Source organism: Epinephelus fuscoguttatus, linkage group LG2 (assembly GCF_011397635.1).
Source record: "Epinephelus fuscoguttatus linkage group LG2, E.fuscoguttatus.final_Chr_v1".
NCBI classification, from domain to species: Eukaryota; Metazoa; Chordata; class Actinopteri; order Perciformes; family Serranidae; genus Epinephelus; species Epinephelus fuscoguttatus.
In genome coordinates, this window is record NC_064753.1 from 42,399,741 (window position 1) to 42,407,520 (window position 7,780).

Sequence of the window (7,780 nt, forward strand, 5' to 3'; positions counted from 1 at the left end):
CTTCCCGTGAGAGAGAGAAGTTGCTCTAATTAAATCAGCTAACCAACATTTTATTTTAAATTCTTATGTGATCATAGTATATTTGGGGTTGGGGCAACTCCACAAATGCAGAATCATCATATTCAGTCCTGCAGTCAGTGGTGGAAGACGTACTTTGATCCTCTACTGAAGTAAAAGTAGAATACTACAGTGTAAAAATACTCTGTTACAAGTACAAGTCCTGCATTCAAAATGTTATGTAAGCAACAGAACCAAAGCACTAGTATTGGCATCAAAATATACTTTAAGTACCCAAAGTAAAAGTACTCATTATGCAGAGTGGCTAATTTCAGAATAATGTGCATTAAATTACTGGATATTAATATATGATGCATTTATGTATAAAAATCTAAAAAAATCTAAAAATTTAATGTTGACGAAGATGGAGCTAATTTCATGTATTTTACATACTGTCATGTAGCTAACCCTATGACATAATTTATTAGTTTATCTATATTTTGTATCAAGGCAGTAATTATCATATATATTGGGGGATAGTCAAATACGCCAAAAAACAACAACAACATAATATTGTGGTGCGCTGCAGTTCTGCATATGGTTTGTCCAAGTGGTGTTACTGTAACCCACCAGAACACGGCTCACAGGCATATTCAACATTAATGTCTTAATTACTTTATTTTTGTCAGTTAGCCCATGTGAAGTCTGAGTAAAGTGTCAGTAATTTATTTATTTCATTTCATTTATTGTATATCCATATAGTGTATTGTGTAGCTGTGCTTGCTTATGATAAGTAGGAAATAAGTTTTCACATTTCTATTTTTTTTATTTTTTGGGGCGGGGGGCGCCAGACTCCCTAAGCAGAGTTGTTTTAAGTAAAATCAGGAAAGGCTCTCTGATAAAAGTTTGTTTTAATAAGGGACTTCAAAGAGATCACTGACCCAGCATACCTGATTTACCCAGGCAGACTGTTTCCATGTCTTGGGGCCCTGACAGCAAACTCTGTCCCCTTTAGTTTTCAGCCAGGACTCTGAAACAGACAAAAGACCTCTGCCTGAGGGTGTTAACGTATGTCCTGGTGCGTACAGTGCTAAGAGGTCAGAGATATAGCTGGGAGAGAGACCATGAAGAGCCTTAAAAGTAATCAGTAAAATCTATTCTAAAACATACTGGGAGCCAGTGTAAAGAGGCTCGCGTCTCTTTGTTTTGGTTAAAAGCCTGGCAGCTGAAATCTGGAGTCGATTGATAGATTTTTGAGTCAGGCAAGAAACAAACCTGTTGCAATTAACAGTTTTAACAATTAAAATGACATGGAGTGGAAGTAAAAAGTAGCATAAAATGGATATACTATAGCACTAGAGTAAATTTACATTGTTACCTTCAGCCACTGCCAACAGTGAAACACTGCAGCTTCAGTGAACCTGAACCCCTCTGCGGACGCATCCAGACAATAGCTTCTTCATTTCTATGTCCAGACAGACAGTATTGCAACTCATCAGAAAACTTAAATGAAACTAACATTCTCAACCCCTTAAAAGTCGCATGTTGTGTCCAGCATGAGGCTTGTGTTATCTTTGCAGGGAATGAACCATTTAGCTTGGAAGTCTTAAGAATAGGAAACAGGTCTATGAACCCTGTGACTCACACACTAGTGATGCACATCACCAGTATGTTAATTCCACTACAGAAGAGACTTGATGATCATTTAAATTAGGTGGGGAAAAAGTGGATATATTGATATTGGTATTGGTTATTGGCCAAATGAGTTGTTACATATCATTACATCAGATATTGGCAAAAAATCCAATATCGTGCATCCCTAACAGACACTGTTTTCATTCTTTGCAGCGATGAGTGGATTTCTGTCTTCAGGGTCGAGAGTACAAACCCAGCAGTGTGAAAATGAGCCTTAAAGGATACATCTAATTCCTTTCAGAGGATGTGAGCACTGAGCTCTCCTCACCATTCCTCTCTACGTCTGCACATTCATCAAGCTGAACAGACAGCAGCAGAGCTGAATAGTTTCTTAAAATTGTCTGGATTATCTTTTTTTCTCCAAAACAGTAAGAATGGCATCAATGTCTGATTCTCTAAGGCTGCGGAGAACAGGACTAAGAGCTATCTCACTGAGCTCTCTGCTTAAAACTCCTCAGTTTTTCCTTTGTCTTCATTTGGTATCATTTTTTCATTACATTCTCATCCTCCTGCAGCACCAGCACCAAGGTCACCAAATGCAGCAATATTACATCAATTGGCCAAAGGGGGTCGCTATAGCAACCGATTGAAATTGCAAACTTTGAATGGGCATATCTCATGCCCCGTATGTCGTAGAGACATGAAACTTTGCACAGAGATGCCTCTCCTCGTGAGGAACACATTTGCCTCAAGAACCCATAACTCCCGGTTATATAGATTTTCCGCCATTTTGAATTTTTTGAAAAACACTTCAAATCGATTTCTTCCTAGGAAGTTTGAGCGATCTGCATGAAACTCGGTGAACATAATCTAGGGACCAATATCTAAAGTTCCCTCTTGGCAAAAGTTGGAAAACTTACTAAAACTGAGCTTCTATAAGGCAATGAATATTGCGGAGGGCGTGGCTCATCACATAAAGGTGTATAACATCTCAAGGGTTTCACCCATCACCACGCAACTTTGTAGGCATATGACCACACATAATCTGAGGGGACCCCTCCATTATTGACCCCATCAAACACAATGGGGGCGCTAGAGAGCTAATTTCTTATGTAGGCCTAACCGCCATATGGATTTTTACTAAACTTGGTAGACGTGTAGAACAGGACGCCTCAAGGTGACTGGAGAAATTTAACTCTAATTGGCAACTGGGTGGCGCTATAACAACAGAAAAATACTTAAAAATGGCTAAAATGCGACTGATCGTTGTGGCTCCCCCTGTGGACCAATGCTTGGGTTTTTTCTAATGTTTGGTATGACTAAGTCATGGTATGGCATGCTGTACATAATCACGGAAACTGTCAGTGTGTCATTCTGTCAGTCAGTCATTCTACCAGTGCGCCCCAATTTTAAGTCAATACAAACACTTTAACTATCTGCCTTTCAACGTGCTACCTCAACTACTAATGTACAGTTTTAGCCCACTAACTATCCCACTATTGGCAATGGTACTACTGTACTTTCAATAAAGCAATCGTACTATCAAATTCACAAAAACTCTGTCTGAATACATTGCTCTTCTTAATGGGTTCAGTTGACTATTTAATCCGCAATTTCCTATGACCTGTATCCCAAACACACACCATGTGAAACTGTACGTGGGCAACTGTGCACTCAATAGGTATGGACTAGTATCTATTAAATTTGGTTTTAATTGCTTGGAACAACACTCTATGGCAGACATCATCCATGTTCATCAAATAAAATATGTCCGACAACTCAGAAACTGTTTGGTGACCCTTCGTTTGGCTGCTTACTGTCAGGTAAAATATGTTAATAGTGTTGGTATTTGCTGAAGACAGCTGTGCTGGGTCAGTGTTAGTTCAGGCTTATGATCCAGCATCTTTTCTACTGACAAATATACCTGTAAATTATCCATAACAATACTATTACTACTATATTATTCGTTCATTATACTTGTTATTGTTTTGATTTTATTTTGTCTCTGGGTATTCTACTCTTTTATTTTTGTATTATTATAATTGTCTGATTTTTTTTGTGCCTCAGTGCAGTCTCCAGGGTGGTTAATTGCCAACATCATTTATTTGTTTTATTGTTGGTATTTATCTTTCTTTCTAATTAACTCTATGTATTGTCTGATTGTATCTGCCTAAATCCTGCAATGTTTTAAAACCTGGTTCAACCATGTAAAGCATTTCCAAACTTAATTTTGAAAGTGCTTTATACACAAACAGTAGGGTCAGTTTAAATTTAACATTTAATCAACACACGATGTGAATCCATTGCTTTTCATCTTGCATTAGTCCAAAGTTGTAACTGAACCTTGACCTTGACTTTTTCTAAACCATGAGTGCCAATGAGGAGTGCCATATCACTCATATATTGTCTGGGCTGGTCCCAACAGGCTGCTGATACTGGAAAGAGTGAGATTCATTTTTTGTGCCCGCATACATATGAAGGCATGTTCATGCGTGACGAGGGAATCCTTTCCAAGCTGCAGCTTATCCAACCTCAACCCTTTGTCAGTCACAAAGACACAGAGCAGCCCTAGTTTATCTGTTCTATTCTATTCTGGGAATGGTTGGTGACCAAAAAGGAACAGAGCTGCACTGCACAGACCAGAGAGAGCTGCACTGCAACGCAGCACATCAACTTAACGTTACTGTTATTTGCTGACATCAAACTTGCTGTTCCTCTTATGGTGTTTTTTTGTCTTCTCTTTTTGTGACCTAAAGGATAGTCCACTTCATCCTCTCATGAAGTTGTACACATTAACACCCATAAGACGAGGGGTAGACAGGGCCCTTGATGGGCCCATGGAGGGACACCCAGCTCTGTCTGCAGGTCATTTCAAGCACTCTTGGGGGCCCTCTGCTGGCCACAGAGGCCCTAAGCAGGCACTTTGGTGAAGTGTTGGGGCAGAGCAGCAGCTGTCAGTGGCTGCACTGTCAGAGCTCGGCCTTTTGAAAAGAGTAATGAGCAATAAATGTATCATGTAAAGTGTCACATCATCAGTCAATCAATCAATTTTATTTATAAAGCCCAATATCATCATCTCTCCTCTCTGTAATAGTTTTCCGAAACTGGCAGTGGTTATCTTTGCAGATCCATACAGACAGGTATGATGTGACACTACATGATACATCTATTGCTTGTTCCTCCATTAGAGGAATCTCAACCTGGGGGGCCTGACCTGCACTACAGGGGTCGCCAGAGCTTTACAGGGGGGTCACATTTTTAATTTTAAAGGTCCAGTGTGTAGGATTTAGGGGGATATATTGGCAGAAATGGAATATAATATCATAAGTATATTTTCTTCAGTGTATATGTTTATATCTAAATAGGGAGCGGGTCCTCGCCTCTTACCCAGTGTCAGCTGGGATAGGCTCCAGCCCCTCTGCGACCCCTAACAGAATAAGCAGTTACAGAAAATAGTAAAAAATGAATTAATGCTGCCATTCATACTCATAATGAACAGCCATGAATCTGATTTCATCAAAGTGACCAGTGGATCTGGACCACATAATCACACTTTGACAATGTGAGTCAGTCCAATGACGCACAGCAGAGGGGACACATACTGCACCTGCTGGCTTCAGACGACTGTGAAGGAAGTTAGTGAGCTGAAAGTAAAGAACAATACATGCCAGCTGCTGTGGATGACAAACGCTGGACAGATTCAGACATTAAACTTTACACTGCCATCCTGACACCACTGTGTAATCTCAGTCAAACTGTTTTCATCATGTGAGATTAGAAGGTGCGTACTGGGTTGAGGAATTTATACTGAAAGTGAAACCGACAAGAAAAAGAGAAATAAAATGGGTCTGTGTGGGTGTGCCTCCACAAATTGTGGCGAAAGTAGTCCAGACCACGGGTGTGTTGATAAGCCTGTGCAGGATGTGGGTGGCGCAAAACTTAAATTTTGACACCAAAATTGCAATACGACAACTACTAATGACTCTCACTGCTTATGCCACTTTTGAGATTAAAAAAGAGCCTGTGTTCATGTCCTTGTAGCCCACTATGGCTTTAGAGCAACATATATGGTCTTTGTATGGGTCCTATTTGGGTTGCCAGTCATCCTTAACGTCTAGTATCCTGTGTTGAGCCCAAATGTACATGATGGCAATTCCATTACAAAGACTAAGACATTTATTTAAATTTGAGAAAAAATATCTAATAAAAGGTTGAAAGCTCCAGCCACAGTCAGAGGAGCTTTCTAATGCATGTGCACTATGGCCCCAAAACATAGAAACACTGAAAAAGTTTTTTTGATGTATATGCCCCCACTGAGCATCTCTTTTTTTGAATAAATGGGTTCAAAACATTCACTTGTCTGGTGTTTTGCTTCACTATATTTGTGTTTTTTCAGTGCTGTGTTTCTTGGATACCTGTTGCTTACAGTCTTGCACCTAGTTGCTGCCCATTTATAAAGCTCTAAACTCACTTCAGCGCTGTAGGGGTTCATGCAACAACACAAAGTCCTATCAGGGGTCAACCTACTGCCCATATTTAGACACCAGTGTCATGTGACTCACCACTGTATCTTTATAGTGGTGACACAGACATAAACAGATGAACAGAAAACAATCAGTGGTACCCCCAGAAATGTTTCATAGGGGTGGACCCCATAGGGGTGGACCCCCCCCCCCGTTGGGGTACCTAGCACACAGGTTCGACCGGATTACGCAAACTGTATATATTCTAATCCTCATTTGAAGAAGTGTTGCAGGGTGTTGTTCCTGTGGGCTACGGCAACACTAAACCCCTGAGCTTGCCTGAGAAGGACTAAATGCACACTCCTGCTATTTTTACATATCCCAGCCTGTTCTGTTTTGTTCTGAAAACATCAGGGTGCAACATTATTCAGTGGACGATAAATGAGGTGCTGTGTCACCAGTGATGAGGAAACACAGTGAGTGCTGGACAACAACCCCGCCCACGTTTAACAGTATTGTTTACGGTGGAAACGCTTGGGTCTAGGTACCATGTCTGAAGGGTTATTGTTGGGTCCAAAGGAACCACACCAGAAGTGTTTGGTGAAAACAGGGCTTTACAACTCATTTTGATTCAGATATCCTGAAGTGAGACTTCAACCAACGATAAGACCCTTGTACTGTTAATGAACAGTATGGTGTTTTTGGGTGGGCGGGGCTTAGCTGGAGACAAAACAATTCTCCACAGACATTGTTCTGTTGGCTTGATTTCAACACTGGAGGAAGATGACACAAGCCTCTCTGAATGGGGTACGTTAGGAAATGTTCATTTATTCATTCCGTTCTGGCACAAACTGGACCGTTCGTAAATTCAAAGCTAATTCAGTCTATGAAGACGGAGCAGCAGAAAGCTGAGCAGAGTGAATGTATGATTAAATTAACCATTCATTAATTGATGTAGAAATATAACGCTCCGTTTCTTCGACCAACAGGGCTCTCATTTTAGTGTATAGAGCATCACACTGATTTTACGAACGCACCATGTCAGGTCATTCACTCTCAGGGATCGTGAGTGTTACTTTAAAATGTAAACACAGACCAACAGGACCAGACTGAACGACCCGTATGCTCTCACTCAGTGGATGGGTGATGTCACAGGAAGCTTTGTGGTTGATTACTACGCCAATCTCACAAAGGAGGACCACACTTTCCTCCAGTTTGTTTTGCTATTGAAGCTGACGTTCGCTAATGCGCTAAAAAAGCGTTACGGATAAATCCAATATTCCTCTTAATACCCTGTAAAACCCACTGTTGCAAATTTACAACATCACTTTTAACAATTCTAAAAAAAAAGGCCTGCAAATATTTTTTTTTTCTCAAGACCACATTTACATAGTTAATGGGTCCTATTGTTTGTCCTCACAATGCTATTGGATAGAAAAAGTGTTTATAGGTCTGGTCATCTGGCCATGAACTCACTCTACCTGCAAACTTCCCGTTGAGCTCATCTCCTTTTTTTGCATGACTGGATTTGTCAGGATTAAAGTAAGTAAAATTCATTAAATATTTTTTTGTGTGTTTCTTACAATGACTAGAACATGTACATATTTAGTTATTTTGGAAAACATTCATCAAATTTGATTTATAGCTTGTTATGCCTGTGTTGTAATTCTACAACGTTGGGTCAG